We start from the raw sequence: 17,959 nt of genomic DNA, 5'->3' as shown, positions 1-17,959 counted from the left end.
TATTTTCTTGGGCTTCCCTGGTGGCGCAGTGGTTGAGAGTCCGCGTGCCGATGCAGGGGACACGGGTTCGTGCCCCGGTCCTAGAAGATCCCACATGCCATGGAGTGGCTGAGCCCGTAGCCCATGGCCGCTGAGCCTGAGCGTCTGGAGCCTGTGCTCCGCAACAGGAGAGGCTACAACAGCTAGAGGCCCATGTACCACAAAAAAAAAAAAAAAAAAAAAAATTATTTTCTTAGTATTTATTTTTAGATACTTAACTTTTAATTTTGTTTCATATCATACAATAAAATTTTTTCAGAAAATAATTTTTAATTTCACTGCTGCTCGATATTCATCTAGATATTGTAAACATTTTTTTCTGTTAAGCACTTGCTGTTATTATGGATGTGTTGAACAACTTCGGTAGAATTAAATGATAAAATATAACCTTTTTTGTATTTAACATGCAAATACAATTTTCTATTTGTATTTAATTCCCATAGCGCAAATCATACTGAGACTCAAACATAAGCAACATCCACAAGCCAATGGGAGCTCAGAAGTAACTGAAGGCCACCTCTCACAATATTACTTTGAGATCAAGCAAATGATGGAGAGAAAGTCCTCCGGTGAGCAATCAAGTCACCATAGTGTGGAGCACTGATCGTGTATGCAGTTTGATTATCTTCCATGAACTCAGTGTCAATGCTTCTTGTATTTATGATACACAAGAAAACCCAAAGACAAAAATGAATACTAAGGAATAAGATTTTGTTGTGTAGGGTTAAGCTTTGGAGTGCCACAGCATTGTAACAGCAAAATTTGTCATACCCCTAAAAACTAATGTTTGTACCCATGGAAGCAGTTAGCATCCCCAGTGAGAATGCATGATTTAGCAGTCATCATCAATTTGAATCTTTCTCTCTATTTTTGCATTAAATTTCAAATTTCCTTAAGGTCTTTTAGAGGTGCCAATCCAAGTCTATCCTTTTCAAACCAAAGGAAACCATCTTCATAATTAATTTAGAACCGAATAAATATTATGTCGTGGAAAGAATTAACTTTCAGCTCCAGTCTTTAATACTTTTTATTTTGCAGTGGAAGTTATGTTGCTTCAGCCCTCTACATTCCCATCTTCAAACAATAGGTATGTGACCATCTTTGGCAAAGCAGCTCTGTAGTAACTGGACTCTGTCTTATTCTCTGCGGTATCATCGGCACCAGGCCCAGTGTAATCACTCAACAGGTAGTTTTAACTGAAGCAGTTTCTTAGATTTTCTCCCCCTACTGGAAGGCATTTGCAAATGACCAAGCTCCTTTGCTTCATCAGGGCCATATTTGCTGGGATTATAATCGAAATGGCTAATATTTCCACTCTTCCCTTACTGGTATCAGTCATGCCTACTGAGTTTATTGCTAAAACCACTAGGATTATGTTTTCTTTAAGGTGCATATGGCTCTGGGCATTCAAGTTGCAGCACAGTTTTCAGCCTTTGCCTGGCACTATATTAAACTCATGAGGATGGCCTCATCTCTAATTTGCCCTCTACTAGGTTATAATAGAAAAGAACTAGCCTGGTGTCATATACAGAGCCACCTATCTGAACTCAGACTCTTCCTGAATCTCACAGCTCACAGTACCAGACACATACTACTCCTTAGTGGATCTTTATTGATGTGGCAATTACTACGTTTCTCCTGAGAATCTTTGGAGACTCTTCACAAAGAATGATGAGTGATCTGTTGCATCCTGTATCTTCATTCCGTTCCATGGGAGAGTGGGCTCCTTTCAGTTTGATTTCCAAAATTTGGCCAGTAATAACTAAAGCATGACTTCAGGTCCCAAACCATGAGTTTGGATTCTGAGTCCTTGGTCTGCTCTTTTTTTCTGCTAACCTGCCCTTTCATCTTTATTTACTCAGCATGAATGTATTCTTACTTCTAAATGACAGGTATGTAGCCTTTAAAGACCTTTATGTTCTTAAGGTTTGGTACCCCACAAGATTCATTAAAGTCCTAATCCCCAAAGTGATGGTGTTAGGTGGTGGGCCCTTTGGGAGGTGATTAGGTCATGACGATGGAGGCCTCACAATTGGAATTAGTGCCCTTTTAAAAGAGGTCTCAGGTAAATCCCCCAGTCTCTGCCAAGGAGAAGTGGACAGTGTGTGACCTGGAAGCAGGCTTTCAGCAGAACTGGACCACGCTGACACCCAGATCTTGGATTTCCAGACTATGGAACTGTGAGTAGTTTCTGCTCTTTACAAACTACCCAGTCTATGCTATTTTGTTGAAGATGCCCAAATAGTAAGACATGTCCTGACCTATTGTATCCTCAGAATACCTTCCAGGAGTGTGTAAAATACCTAAAGGGAGAGACACCATCTTACCCAACCCCGTTTCCTAGACAGCTAGTCCAGTCCCTATCATTTCAGGAGCTCAATCATATATTTGATAGATATATTTGATAGATATGACGTGAAAGGACAATAATCTACACATACTTTAAAATTCTTTATGGTTCTACAAGGGAAGTTACAATGGAATATTGTGTGAGGTATTTTTTAAAAGACTTTGCAGCACTATTTTCTTCAAGTTCACATTTTCAGTATTTAGCAGATAAGGATGAGAATCACGGGCCTGGACATGAATGGAAGACCCACTCTCCACTTTTAGTTCAGTCATCCTCAAGTACTTTCAAGGAGCTACGTGGCCCTACTTTTCTTGTCTCTCTCAGGCAAAAAGGAAACAACTTGTGTCTACACTTGTGGATATTTTCCTTGTTAGTCTGTGCCTTTGGGAATGAACTTGAATGCTTCTTTCAAAGAGTCAATCACGCTGTGAACTCTGATGAGTGACATCCATGTCATCATACCTAAGTTGAAATTGTGGAGTCAGACCCCAAGTCAACTTTTTTTTATAATGTGGGTGGAAGCAAGAACATTGTTTTGGTTTCTTTTCTCTAGAATGTCATTAGTACAAATAGTATAAAACTGAGAAGTAGTCTTATTCATTGAACTTGTCTCCTCTTCCATTAGTCGCCCAATAACTTCTTTGCACTTAGATTCCCATGATAATAGATTCAGGCCAACTAATGTGGGCAGAGGTGATATTGCCCTATACTGTCTTGGCCCTTGAAAACATCCCATGTAATCCCCATACTTTTTCCTTTACCACTGAGTGGAATAGACTCACACACCACAAATCGGAAATCACACGTTGAATAGAGCAACGCCACACAATAGAGGGCACCCATGTCCCTACATCACTGTTTAGAGGAGGCCAGCTAGAAAATTCATCTGATTAGGAATGCCTGCATTTTTCTCTTAAGGATGGAAAGGTAAATTTCTATAATGACCCAATTACTGACATCTTTCTGTTTCTCTGTGACAGCAGCTAGCATGAAATTAACTGACAAATGTGTTGAACAGCATACTATGCTAACAACCTTTCCATTTTAAAATAAACGTCATAGTTGGGAATCCAAATACCCTCCAAGAAGTTAAACAGATTTTAGAAAGCACATTGTAAAATTACTTGTATAAGAAAATAGATTGTGTTCTTCTTTGTAAATATATTTTTGTAAACTCATGACACTTCAGATATTTTTCACCATGTGCAGAAACATGAGTGGACGTATCTTAGAGGACTAAACAGACAATAATCATTTGATTAGAAGTGTCACAGGTGTACCTTTCTTCTTTATTTGTTGACAGTAATTGGAGAATTATTACATGAGAGAAAGGAACACTTTAATTTCTCCTCTGATAACCTCCCAGACACAGGGGCTGTATTCGTTTTCCTTCAGATAGAGATGGATTCTTTGGAAATATTTCCAGACAACAATTCCCAAATATGGACAGTCCAGATTGTCATTTTCCACTTGCTTATGCAGTAGTTCCAAGGTGTGATCAAGGCTAGAGGGTAGTTTATGGAGTAGGGTGTTGTTCCAAGCAGCTTCGCTTTCCTCCTTTTTGAAGAAGTTACCACCTGCTGGAGCATCAGATGGTGGTAGCCGGTGCCTTGAGTCGTCAGGATTTCTGTGATATTCCCTCTTTTCCAAGGAAATTTGAAGTCGGTTCTGTCCTCTAGGCATGACTGAAACGGGATCTTCTTCATCTGTCTCAAAAGTATGAAGAATTCCCTGTTCTGTAGGCTCTGGATCCAAGGCAAGTTCCAGCCAAGAGGGCGAGCAGGGATGGAGCAGAGTATCACTCCTGCCACTAACAAATAGATCTGGGCCTTTGAGAATTTCAGTGGTTCACGAGATGGCCGCGAGGGGGCGCGCGGGCACCACTAAATAATTAGCAGGAAGGTTCCTTCCCTGGAACCCGGGACAGCGCGCTTCTCTAGGCGGCAGCGACGGAGCGCCGGATGTCTTTTGATGGGTTCGGCTAGGGAAACGCTGACTTATGAGAGTTTGCAGTTTCCGCGGTTTGGGCAGCGCGAGAGAAAGTTGAGTTACATCCTCACGGAGCAACTTTATACTGATTTAATAGTGAGAAAAAAACTTTTGTCTTCGCGATGCTGAGTTCTCCAGTGGGAGGCTTGTCGCGGCCGCGCCAGCGACAATTTTGTCTGGTTGGAAGCTGGAACCTTGCATTTTCGGGCTTTCCCCTGAGTATTGTGCTTTATTTTCGCACAGAAACTTGAGCGAGGCCATTTTTGGGAAAGAAGCCGTTTTCTGAGGGGTTTGAAGCTGGGAAGCGAGTTGGGGCTGATTTTACAGATTCGGGCTCATTTCTGGCGCTATTTCAGTATTTAGAAATACTGAACTTGAGCGAGTCCATTTTGGAGAAAGAAGCCGTTTTCTGAGGTTTGAAGCTGGGAATCAGAGCGAGCTGGGGCCGATTTTACAGATTCGGGCTCGTTTCTGGCGCTGTGCTGCGACGGCCCAGAGAAAGGGGAACGCGGCGGCGGCGATGGGACGCCCGGACGGTGTTGGGGACGCCCTGGGGGTGAGTGGGAGCGCGGCCACTACCGGGGCCGAGGACGCGGGAGCTGAGCGCCCCTGTAGATGCTCTGGGACTTCATGGTGTCTTTCAAGGATACAGCGTTAACGTGGGGGAGGAAGTACTGAATAACTGAAAAGTAGGAACATTAAAAAACTCACAGGGGGCTTCCCTGGTGGCGCAGGGGTTGAGAGTCCGTCTGCCGATGCAGGGCACACGGGTTCGTGGCCCGGTCCGGGAGGATCCCACATGCCGCGGAGCAGCTGGGCCTGTGAGCCATGGCCGCAGGGCCTGCGCGTCCGGAGCTTTTGCTCCGCAACGGGAGAGGCCACAGCAGTGAGAGGCCCGCCTACCGCAGAAAGAAAAAAAAAAAAAACTCACAGCATTTTATTTTTTATATTTTTAAATTAAACTTATATTGCTTGACTTAAATTAAATATTTTAGAATTTTTTATATTTTAAGATATTTTCTGAAAATATTTAAATCTTGAAGGTAGGATATTATAATATATGGGTATTAAAACAGCATTTTATTAAACTATTTAAACTATAGTTTCTTTATACTAAAACAAGAATTTAATATAATTTTACTTTCCTAGTTTTAGTGGAAGCAAACTCATTAATATTTTCAAGATGACTTCTTTGCCTGTTTGAGAGAACTGCAGTGTTTGACAAGTTCTTGTGACTCTGACAGTCTTAAATAATTTTTATTTAACTCGAGTTTCTGAAACCCCTTTCTCAGGACTCCAGCTTGACTGTAGTGTAGAAAGAAGAGTTATTAGTGTCCTGGACAAGAAGCTCAGGACATTTACCAGGTCTGATCTTCTCATTTTCTCTGGTAAGAATTTTATAGACTAAACAGAAATTACCCAAATTTCACTGGCAACGTGAAGCCTTCCTCTGTAAGACTGTCAGCGTCATCCAAATGCAGGGTCATTTCTGTCTTTATTTAAAATTTTGCTATTTTCTTCAGCATGTATGTTTTGGTATTTTCATTTTTATATATTGCGTTAAAATACGATTTATCTTGATCACTTAGATTTGGTGCCTTCTTACATTCCATGCTTGAGGGAAGCCCTCCCTTTCTTTACCCAAATAACCAGGAAATAGCTTTCAAAGTAATGTTGTGATCTTCCATAGCTAAAAATATAGGAATGGCCCATTTCTCGTCACCCTCTGCCCCATCTACATTTTATAACCCATTTCCTGGTCCCCATAACATTTAAAAACACCTTTGTCTTAAAATAATATCACCAGAGGTGGCCTGAGACTGAGGATGAGGGAAGGGACCGTTGATCTCATTTATACTATTCACAGAGCAGCCATTCCTCCTCGATGCTGGTTCTCTGCAAATGTTTCAAGTGCTGTAGGATTTCTCTCCTTAATGTACCAGACACTGCTCTAGGCCTGGAAACTTGGGCTTTGCTCCTTCGCAGTCCAGAAGGCAACCCCTCTCCTGCAGTTTGCATTTGGGGCCTCAACACGCAGACCCCTGACAGTGTTAAGGTAGTGGCAGTCAAAGCCTTTCTTGGCGGGGCTGATCATGGACTCTACGAGTTACTATATGTCACATTAATGCTAAAGGCAGCTATGTTCACTAAATTCAGATTCTCAGACTATAATTTGCAAACTTCATTTAATCTTTACATTTGCCTGTGTGACAACTACTTGAGTTGTCTCAGTTTTTTAGAAGAGGAAATCAAAATCTGATGTCATTTAAATTGAGGAGCCCCAGATTTTTGTCAGAGTGGAGCCTTCTGCTGCTCCCAGGCCCTCCTCTTCATCAGCTCTGAGCACTGGCCCTCAGCTGCACTGAGCACGTGGTGCTTCCCTCATCCTAATCCTGCCTCTAAAGTCTGTCCTCCCTGCTCCCTGGAGGGCAGTCACCATCCCTGCCTTACTTTTCTGGAATCCATATTGCCAAGCACATTGTCACATATATATGTGGTGAGCACACTTTTGGTGACAGAAGGAAGAGAATGGTATGAATTAGCCCTTGGTGTTAACATTTATGCCACTCTTATCCGTAGACTATGTCTGGAAACATGAGCTATGACTCCTATAAAGTCATGTGGAAGAATTCAAATCTAATGTCTTAGCTCCTTAAAGGGGACATGGAGAGAGGCGAGGCTAGTTGTATTTTGGTGCATTACAAAGCATGAACGTACAGTAAAATGTCAAATGTCTAAGTACTCTTATTAGAATTTTAAAAGACACAGATTGAGACTCAGATTTTATTTCAACCTTGAGTCTCATTTGGATGAGTACATCCTATTGGATTTATACTCTGTCCTTTTCCATGAATGTGTTTCATTTCCAGCGTAATAAACAAAAGCGTTGAAGTTGGGACATTATCTGTTGCCGATAAATTGAATAGAAATTGGAAAAACTTAGAAACAACATTGGCATAAGTACAGAATTGACAACCTTGTACTATTTAAGAATCTCACTTGCAGGCAGGTACTCAGAGCAGCTGGATACAGGCTCCCACAGCCAGACACCTGCATCACCAGGCTCACCGGGGCCTGCCACCCTCCTCACTGAGGACACCCAGGATGACGTTCTCCAGCCCTGTCTGCACCCTTAGCTGTGACCAGCCCCGAACCACGGCCTGCCAAAGCAGGAGACCCTCACAAGTTCTGCACCTAATGGAAGAATCTTTCTTGTTTTCCTGCCTGAAGGACAAGAAGGTTTTCAGGTTCCTCCAGGAGCAGCCAGTTGCAAATAGCTCAGGCTACCTCTTTCTCCATGCGGTAATCTAGCAGATCTTCAACTTTTTCAGCAAGAAGGGATGATAATCCTCATTGGACTGCTCAGCAGCTAGAATTTTTGGAGACCTGTTTGGTGCAGAAAATGGAGATGGAAAGACTTTCTGAGCAATGAGGACTCCAGCCAGACTTTGAAGAACTCCTTCCAAAGTACCAGCCTCAGGGAATTCCCTGGTGCTCCAGTGGTTTGGACTCGGCGCCTTCACTGCTGTGACTCGGATGCAGTCCCTGATCCCACAAGCCGCTGGACCTGGCCGAAAACAACAAAAAGGAGGAAAAAAAAACCCCAAAATAACGCAAAGTACCAGGGTCGATCTGAGAAGCAAAGTACACAACTGCTGTGCCTGGGACGTTGTGATACTGGAAGTTAAGACATGAAAATCAATAAATGCTTTCTTTGTCTTAATAAGCTCATCAGAAAACTCAGGAAGTTGAAAAGGAGACTTAAGCTTCCACAGTATGTCTCATCTGCAGTCCTCCCTCAGTACCCGAGGGGGAGAGGTTCCCGGACCTCCACGGATACCGTGTGGATCTTCAAGTTCCTTATATAAGATGGTATAGTATTTGAATATAACCTACATACATCTCCCATATACTTTAAATCACCTCTAGATTACTTATAATACCTAATACAATGTAAATGCTATAAATAGTTGCTGGCGCGTGGCAAATTCAAGCTTTGCTTTTTGGAACTTTCTGGAATTTTTTCTTCAAGTATTTTCAACCTGTAGTGGTTGAACCCATGTGTTTGCAGGGCTGGCTGCACTTATTAGTGGCCTCAATCTTGTAAATATTTACTCAGTTCAAAGACTTTTTTTGTCCGCTTCTGTTAAAAAATATATTGAGTCATTTTGGCAGATTTTTATCAATAATAAGAAACTGTAGTTTTGAATAGAAAGAAATTTCATTTTGATTTGCAATAATTAGTATTTATTATCTTAGGATAATTGCTATATTTGCAAATTTTACTATTTATGTTATAATATGACAAGCTTTGCCTTTTGTTTTATTTTGCTTTGTGGGTGTGATTTAATCTATATTTTAAGTGCTGAGTCTTAACTTTTTTTTTTTTGGCCGTGCACAACACCTGGGATCTTAGTTCCCTGAGCAGGGATCACACCCATGCCCGCTGCAGTGGAACCACAGTCTTAACTGCTGGACTGCTAGGGAAGTCCGCTGAATCTTACTTTTGCTTTTATTTTCTTATTTTTTTATTGGAGTATAATTGCTTTAAAATGTTGTGTTAGTTTCTGCTGTACAATGAAGTGAATCAGATATATGTCTACAAATATCCCCTCCCTCTTGGACCTCCCTCCCACCCATCCCCCATCCCACCTAGGTCATCACAGAGCACCGAGCTGAGCTCCCTGTGCCAAACAGCAGGTTCCTCCTAGCTATCTGTTTTACACATGGTAGTGTATATACATCAATCCTAATCCCCCAGTTTATCCCACCCTCCCCTTCCCCCTCCACCATGTACACACTTCTGTTCTCTATGTCTGCGTCTCTATTCCTGCCCTGCAAATAGGTTCCTCTGTACCATTTTTCTAGCTTCCACATATATGCGTTAATATACGATATTTGTTTATCTCTTTCCGGCTTACTTCACTCTTTTGCTTTTAAAGAGGTACAGAGTGCCCTTAAACCTTCAGTCACTCTTAAAATCCAAAAGGCACATAAATAGTTTCGTTAATTCTGTTTATGTTTTTGCCGATATCCCAGTAGGAACTGAAAGGAAATGCCATGTTTTGATGCCATTTCTTTCCTGGAAACTTGAACTTGCCACCATGGGAAACCACTACTTCAGCCAGCAAACATGGAATCGCCACACAGAGCCTATATCTTCTCATTTTTCACTCTGGATCAAAATGTCACACAGGTGCTTCAGATTGGCAAAGTCTTATTCAAGTGCCTGCATTCTATCTGCAAAGGAGGCTAGAAATTTGCATTGGGTCTCCTACATTGGTAAATTAGTGTTCTATTGATGCATAATTAATAACCTAAAGATTTAGTGGCGTTAACCACTAGTCTATTACCTAACAGTTTTTATGAATCAAGAATTTGAGAGCGCTTTCAGTGGGCTCAGGGTCTCTCATGAGGTGGCGGTCAGGATGTCAGCTGGCCTGCAGTCACCTGAAGGCTTGACTTGGGTTGGAGGATCTGCTTCTAACATGGGTCATTCACATGACCACTGCCAGGAAGCCTCAGTTCCTCATCACAGTCACCTGAGCCCCTCCAATAAGCCCTGTGATGTGTCCTCACAACAGCTGGCTTCTACCAAAGTGAGTAATGAAAACCAGAAGTGGAGAAGGCAGTAAATTGTTTTATGACAGAGTCTTATAAGTTACACACCATCACTTCAACCTGTGTTGTGTATTGATTAGAGGGAAGTTGCTACATCAAGCACATAGTGAAGGGAAGGGACAGGAAAGAGTATGAGACAGTCTGTGACTATATTTTAAAACAACTGCAATGAAAGAAATAGGATTCATAAGGTAGGCATATCCCTTCATGTGGAAAGGCTGTTGTACAGATGATGGGTGGCCATGAGTATGATGTCAGAAGAAGAATCTGTGATGATTTATTGGCTATGGGCTTTGAGGAAGTTGAGAACTCAATGATAATGTCCATGTCTCTATCTTGGGCTGCAGAATGATTGGGGCCCATTCAAACAAGGAACATAGAAGGGCGAGAAAGTTTGAAAAATATGTATTCAATTTTGAACACGTGAAGTGGAGATATTCTAGATATTCTAGCATGTAGAAATATGGATCTAATGTTTGGAGATAAGATTCTGGGGAAAGACATGCATATGGAGGTCACAGTCATAGGACATTTGGAAGTATTTGGGAGGTTGAGAGTGTATGTGCAGAGAGGATGAAGTGTGGGACTAGCGTGGAATTTGTGGAACACCAATTCCCTAAGATGAGAGGGAGCAGTCAACAAAGGAAGGAGAGGAGGAGGGGCAGAAAAGCAGAGGATGGTGGTGACACGGAGACCAGATGAGCATCAGACCTTAAGATGGAGGGCATGGTAACAAGTGTCCGATGCTTCTGAGATGTCAGCTGAGGCTGCCTGACAGCGATCTCTGATCTCAGTAACATGTATTGATAGTTTTTTATAAACTTTGAGCAGTTTTATTAGAACAGGGAGGTTGAAGCCAAATTATGGCAATTGGAGGAAGGAGGTGCATGTGAAGAAATAGGGACAGATAATCCAGAGAACATTGAAGAAGTTTGGGTGTGAACAGAATGACAGAAGCAAAATAATACTAACAAGTGGTCATAGGGCTGAGGAATAGTCATGTTTAGGATAAAATGAAAATTAAGCACATTTAACGTTGATCAGAACTAGCCAATAAAAAGAAAGATGTTGATACAGGAGAGAGAGGATGTAACTGATAAAGCATGAACATCTTATTAAAGTCCCCTCTGCTTTTCTATCAAAGGAATCATTCTGAAGAACTAAGCCTTCTGGAATTGTCCCTCTGGTGTCACAGAGGTTTTGTACCCTGAGGCAGTGCGCCAGGCTGAGGCTTGGAATGGGTAAGAAGGACTTTATTTTACAAAGTGATGTAAAGTCTAAATGTGAGAATGGCGATGGGCCAAACTTCCATCTCTCTTCTCTGGCTGATCAGTTTCATCAAGGATGTTTATCGATGCTGAGGATGTAAAAAATGTGTTCTTAAAATCAATGTGCTTGCATGCCCCTGGAAAGTAATCATGTACCCTCAGGGATACCAGTATCTAGGTTTGAACACTGATATATATATATATATGTATATATTTTAATATTTGTTTATTTATTTTGGCTGCGCTGGGTCTTAGTTGTGGCACGGGATCTTTGCTGCGACATGCGAGATCCTTTAGTTGCGGCATGTGGACTCTTTAGTAGTGGCATGTGGATGCTTAGTTGTGGCATGCATGCAGGATCTAGCTCCCCGACCAGGGATCAAACCCAGGCCCCCTGCATTGGGAGTGCAGAGTCTTACCCACTGGACCACCAGGGAAGTCCCTGAACACTGATATATTAATGGATACCAGTATTCAGTGGCTTCACTGGTCTTTACTTACTCACCTGGAATCTCTTTCCTTTGGAGCACAAACAAATAGAATCAAATTTGTGGTTTTGGAAGAAATTGAGACCTTGTTTCCCCTCTAGAGGTCAGTCCAAAATAGTTTTTTTAAACAATTTTCTTTTTTTTTTTCATTTATTTTGGCTGCGCAGGGTCTTAGTTGTGGCATGTGAGATCTTCGTCGTGGCATGTGGGATCTTCGTCACGGCATACGGGATCTTTTAGTTGCTGCATGCAGATTTCTTAGTTGCGGCATGGCATGCGGGATCTAGTTCCCTGACCAGGGATCGAACCCAGGCCCCCTGCATTGGGGGTGTAGAGTCTTACCCACTGGACCACCAGGAAAGTCCCACTTATTCTTTTTTTTTTTTTAAATTTGAAGGCCATTGAACCAATGGTACCCTAAGCATGGACTGGTCTAAGTATTTGCATCAACAGTTCCTTTAATCAATAACCAGTCTTAATGAGGGCAGTGAAAATAACCGCTTGCTGAACTTCATGACCAGTGAAAGTCTGTGAAGTTCTGTATCTCAAGAGTCAAAATATTTTTCCTTAATCCCTGAGTTTTCCTGACAACTTGTTAAGAAAAAGATCCCACTTGATTCGAAGGTCTAAGTTATATATTATTTATTTTCCTGTTATCTTTGAAAAGGTCAGAAGGAAGATATTTCTTTTAAATGTAATCTGCTCGGACTTCCCTGGTGGCTCAGTGGCTAAGAGTGATACTCAGAGTGATAGCACTTCTCGTATGAAGGCTCAGTCAGCAAGGCGGAAGCAGCATTACCTTTTAGGACCACGCCTCAGAAATCACAGTATCATTTTTATGTATTGTAGATGTCACAAACCCATTCATATTCAAGAAGAGAGGAATTAGACAATATATCTCTTACTGGAGGATTTTCAACATTCTAGAAAAATATGTGAAATGAGGGAAATGTTGCTGCCATCTTTTAAAAATACAATCTGCTACAGTCCATAAAACGTCACATCCTTTCACATGTAAAATACATTCATCACTTCTCAAAACCTTCCAAAGTCTCATCTTATGGCAAAAATCCAGGTCCAGAGTTTCACCATCTCCGTCAGATCAAGGTGTGGATGGAGTTCCTCAGGCACAGTTCCTCTAGCACTGCTCCTTGAGTGCCATTCTTCTCAATGTGAAGCCCTGTAATCTAAATAGAGAGGTTATTTGTTCCTTTACTCCCAACATGCAGTGGTGAGGCAGGCATAAGATACTATAATAGTCCCGTTCAAAATGGGGTAAAGCAGAAAGCCCATAGCAGTCACCGGCCTATTGTAATTCGGCTCCCTATTAGGGCAGGTGGTGTCAATGTTCGGATTAGGGCTCAGTTCTAAGTCTCTGGGAGTTCTTCTCCAAGGCTGATTTTTCTCCTTTCTGGCTTCTTGGCTCTGCCTTTTAAGTTATCCTTCCTTTTCCACAAGAAGTGCTTATGTTTTACATCGTGTAGACTTCTCATCCTGCTTCCTTTCTGGAAAAGTTTGGGGATCTGAAGCTCTCTTTATTGTGTATGCTATTACTTTCAGTCTAAACTGATATAATTACTGTAACCATTTACTGGGTTTGCTGTATATCCGTTTATAATGAATGCCATTGGATAAGAGGCACACCCACAAATCTCTTCAGATATATACCCTTTTTCACCTTGGGCTACCCATGAGTCTCCAGTGAGGCAGCAATTGGTGTTTTAGAGCCCTGTCACTTAATGGAGAGAATCTGTGAGGCATTCCCTAGGATCCTCAGAAGGCCCTTTGTTTGTTTGAAAGACTCTCTGAGACACCACCTAGATCTTTCTGAAGTCTTAAAGGATTTTACACTCATACTCAATCTGATCTGATAAATAGGGCTTGTTTGTTTATTGTTGTAGCCCTCCACTCGCAATACAAACAAACAATGTCCCCAGTACTATAGCTTTGAAACAAATGACTCCAAAGTCTATCACCCAAAATAATCAATGTCTCATCTCACAGATTCTGTGAGCCAGGGATTCCCACAGGGCACGGAAGGAAGGGCTGGTCTGTGTTTCACCATCTCTAGGGCGTCAGGAGCACACTCCACTGGGTGGCTGGGATTGACCTGGCATGTGGTAGGCACTTTCACTTGCCTGTCTGATGCGAATAAGTCTCAGCTGGGACCTCAGCTGGTACTTGGTACAGAAGCACCTCACAGTGACTCTCCTTGTGGTCTGGTTTTTCTGTGAGCGTGGTAGACTCAGTGTAGTTGAACTTTTTAAAAGGCACCTTGGGCTCAGAAGTGAGTGGCCCAGTAAGCAAGCTATTATGACCTAATCCATTGGTTCTGAAAGCAGTTTTGTCCCCGAGGGCATGTTTGGCAATGTCTGAAGACGTTTTCAGTTGTTACAACCGGTGATGAGGGCTGATACTGGCATCTAATGGATAGAGGCCAGGGATGCTGCTAAATACCCTACAGTACCCACAGCACAGCAGCCACAGCAAAGAATTATCTGGCCTCAAATGTGTGCACTGCCAGGCTTGATAAACCCTAACCTACCTTTGGAAGTCATAGAATATTATTTCCAACAAATTTTTTGTAAAAAATTGACACTCTGTATGGTTAGTCAATTCAAGATGGCTGTTCGCTTGCTCTTTGTGCATCCCGTGCTAGACCAGTCCCTGCTTCACTCACACCCCGCTCACACCAACATGCTTGCCCCCTTCCCCACCAAGTGATTGTTCTAAAGCTTAGGCCAAAACAGCTCGACCTGCTAGTTCATAAAAGGGAAATATCTGTGGTGGTGATGGTCATTAACCTGAGGGCTTGTGAGAGACCTGCCCCAGCTGCTGGTGTCCTTGGTAACTGATGAGCGAACCAGAGGTCAGTTCTCCCTAGAAATGGTAGTCTCCTGTGTCCGGGGGGAGTGGCAAACATGGCTGCCGGCCGATTGCGTTTCACGGCTGGGTGTTCTTTGAGGACCTTTTAATACAGACACGTAAGACCCCTGTCCAGTAAACCACTGATGTCTCTGCCACCGTCTCTGGGCTCTTTCTTGGGTCTGGAGATTGGGCAGCTATAAGGCTTGCAGGCCTGCAGGGTGCAGCTCAACAGTTGGCGAGCCAGCCAAGAACCCAGAGGCCGAGGATACTCCGGTGAGTGCTGAGATGTCGGGAAATACTGATGGATAACGGGGTAGGGTGGGGGGATAATCCCAAGGTGGCCATCCACTGGCAAGTGGGACCTGTGGCAGCTGTCTACCATGAGGCATGTCTTTCTCGACCCTTATACTGATGATATCCTGTTAACCTCAGAGGCTCTTTGCAGTTTAAAAGTAGCAGCCCTGTGCTTGTGGCCGATCTGACTTCCCGGGACCGGCTGGTGAAGGCAAAACGCGAGGACCTGGGTTTCCTATCAGATGGTTCTGGGGTTATCTGTTTGGGTAATGGAGCGTACCCCCAACCCCAAACCCCTAAACAGTTAAAAGCCACAGGCTTCAGGGATATTAAGGACAGGCTTGTGAATTGGGTGTGGCCACTTCCCCGGCAGGGTGTGGTTTGGGCCTTTGGCGATGGCAAAGTACTAATACCCTGGCACTTCTGGGCCCAGCTGTGGAAGGGGACAGAGCCATGATGCACTGCGTTGGAACGACAGTCCTATGCAGTCTGCAGTGTCTTACAACAGGTGGAAGCCGTTACAGAAGGCTTCCATGATGCGTAGAGCAACGCAAAGGACCACTCTTCAGGACCTAGAACAGCTGTGGGAGAGAAACAGGACTCCCATTGTTACCGGGCCCTTTCCAGATTCTTGGGCAGCAGTACCACAGAAATGATACCACTTCCACAAGACTCTTAGGCAAGCAAAGATTTTTATTAAAAGATACAGCTTGGGCTTCCCTGGTGGCACAGTGGTTGAGAGTCCGCCTGCCGATGCAGGGGACACGGGTTCGTGCCCCGGTCCGGGAGGATCCCACATGCCATGGAGCGGCTGGGCCCATGGGCCATGGCCGCTGGGCCTGCGGGCCCGGAGCCTGTGCTCCGCAGCGGGAGAGGCTACAGCAGTGAGAGGCCCGTGTACCGTGGAAAAAAAAAAAAAAAAAAAGACAGCGTGTGCACAAGGGAGAAGGTTGGGGTGTGGGGCGGAGGAAAAAAAGTAGCTTCCTGAGAGGAAGGGGCGAGTTGCTTTTATAACAAAGGAGAGGGTTTGTCTCATGATCCCTGACAGTTTCCAGAGATCGTCACACATCTTCGTTCGGAAGCAGGAGGCTCCATGGTGGCGCTCAGGTTAGGGAACACTTCTGGGAGGGGAAAGGGGTGCGTGAGGAGCTTCTGCAAGAGAGCCCCGGAACAGGTAAGGTTGAAATCTGCAGTTGAGCTTGTTCCCTTGTGGCAACTAGGTATACTCGTTAATGTAACAGAGATCATTTATTCCTGGGAGGCTGTTCCCCCCCTCTCTTATCCCACCCCCAAAACTCAGGACCCCTTGGCCTTTGTTCTCTAGCTTGCAAGACCTGTTTTGCCCGTTGTGTGGTCTTTTTTTCAGAATGACTGTACTCTTTCTTGTCTTCTTTTCTCACCATAGACATCGATATCAACCAAGGAATCCCACTTTCTTGGCCATGCAGTTAAGGAATGGCCTGGTAAAGATAAGTGCTGGTATTTCCACCTGCCTTCCAACCCTGCTGATGCCTTGCTAATTGAAAGGCTCCATTATTTGGCGCCGGCTGTGGGGACTGAGGGTGGACAGGCGGTATGGTACTGCAGGCCAGGACAGAAACCACAGGTAGGGGTGGTATTATCTCAGAATGCTGTTAAGGCTTGTATTTTGCTTACTGGTCACGACCTCCCTGTATTGTATTGCTAGACTTCCTCGCTAGCCTGAGGGCAGGGAATCAGCTTGTGGACTGGGCCACCGTGGTGGCCAGGCTGCAAAATGAGTCTGATGGCTGGGTGTGCAGCGAGATGCCATGGGAAATCCACCTGGCTCATGCCGCCATACGGGGGGCAACTGAAGACTCTTGCCTTCTTCCTGCCCTGTGTGCCAAGGGCCTAGCTTACTCTTGACACTTCTTAGCAGCTGTTGTGTGTATTGCATTTGTGGTATCTGGTTGCGGTGCGCCGCTATGTACCTGACCCCGGGGGTGTCTCGGAAGAGGGGCGGACGGAGATATAAGGGTCGTGTAGGGTGCGTAGGGGTGGGGTGTGTGGTCAGGACACTCAGGACGGCTGTTCTCTTGCTCTTCGTGCATCCCCCGCTAGACCAGCCCCCACTTCCCTCACACCCCACGCCCACCAGCGTGCTCGCCCCGGGCCCGCCTAGTGATTGTTCTAATGCTTAGGCCAAAACGGCTCCACCTGCTAGCTCATAAAAGGGAAATATCAGTATCTGCTCTGATGTTGGTCATTAACCTGAGGGGTTGTGATGGAAGAGCCCCTGCTACTTTTTTCCTTGGTAACTGGTGAGCCAATCTGATGAAAATTGCCTGTATAATAGTAGCTTCCCTGAAATAGGTAAGATTGCTGCCACGTCTTGCTTGCTGTCCACGGGGTGTCGCTGCAGGACCTTTTTCTTAAGATTCCCTGTCCAGTAAGACATTAATGTTTCCGCTGTCTGTGGGCTCTTTCTTAGGTCTTCAGGCTGGGCAGCCACGGGGCTTGGAGGCCTTCGGGGTGCAGCCCAATACAAGCCTTTCCATATTTAAAGAGGGATGAAGTAGACCAACCTCAAGTTGGTGAGAAATGGCATAGTTTTCAAGGCACACATGGGGTGGGAGTCAGCATTGTTGCTGTTCTTGGAAGATAAAATGTCAGAGTCTTGCTCTATTTCTCTTGCTGTGTGGTTTTAAGTTGTGCGATCTGCTCTTAGAGCGAAGACTATGAAATATGTTTTTATCTTCCAGGAAGTCTTCAAAATCAGTGCTTTTGATAATCTTATTTCAAGGGACTTGGGTACAAGATGTTTTCACATTGCTGAGGTTTTTTTTATTTACTTTTTTTATGCTTTGATGCCAGTATTTCTTTTTTTTAACATCTTTATTGGAGTATAATTGCTTTACAATGTTGTGTTAGTTTCTGCTGTATAACAAAATGAATCAGCTACACATATACATATATCCCCATATCTCCTCCCTCATATCTCCTCCCTCTTGAGTCTCCCTCCCACCCTCCGTATCCCACCCCTCTAGGTGGTCACAACAATGCTGAGTTTTTAATGTACA

The 17,959-nt window shown here is 43.9% G+C and overlaps 1 protein-coding gene and 1 pseudogene across 3 annotated transcripts in view; one reads left to right on the top strand and one right to left on the bottom strand.

Moving 5' to 3' along the window:
- The window catches only part of LOC307188701 (uncharacterized protein), an 85,101-nt gene that overhangs the window by 33,733 nt on the left and 33,409 nt on the right, over nt 1-17,959 (top strand). For both annotated transcript variants that reach the window (XM_079926183.1, XM_079926182.1), the window contains 2 exons: nt 5,671-8,251; nt 11,145-11,241. The gene's annotated coding sequence lies outside the window, so the exon portion shown is untranslated. The remainder of the gene's footprint in view (nt 1-5,670; nt 8,252-11,144; nt 11,242-17,959) is intronic.
- On the bottom strand, nt 1,079-16,990 carry LOC307188892 (interferon alpha-8-like; annotated as a pseudogene). Its single transcript has 2 exons — nt 16,871-16,990; nt 1,079-4,218 (listed from the first exon to the last, which is right to left on the bottom strand). The product of its transcript is annotated as an interferon alpha-8-like (transcript).

The sequence above is a fragment of the Stenella coeruleoalba genome (assembly GCF_951394435.1).
Source record: "Stenella coeruleoalba genome assembly, chromosome: 7".
Lineage (NCBI taxonomy): Eukaryota > Metazoa > Chordata > Mammalia > Artiodactyla > Delphinidae > Stenella > Stenella coeruleoalba.
Note: the sequence above shows the minus strand (reverse complement) of the source record. Positions and strands in the feature narration are given on the sequence as shown.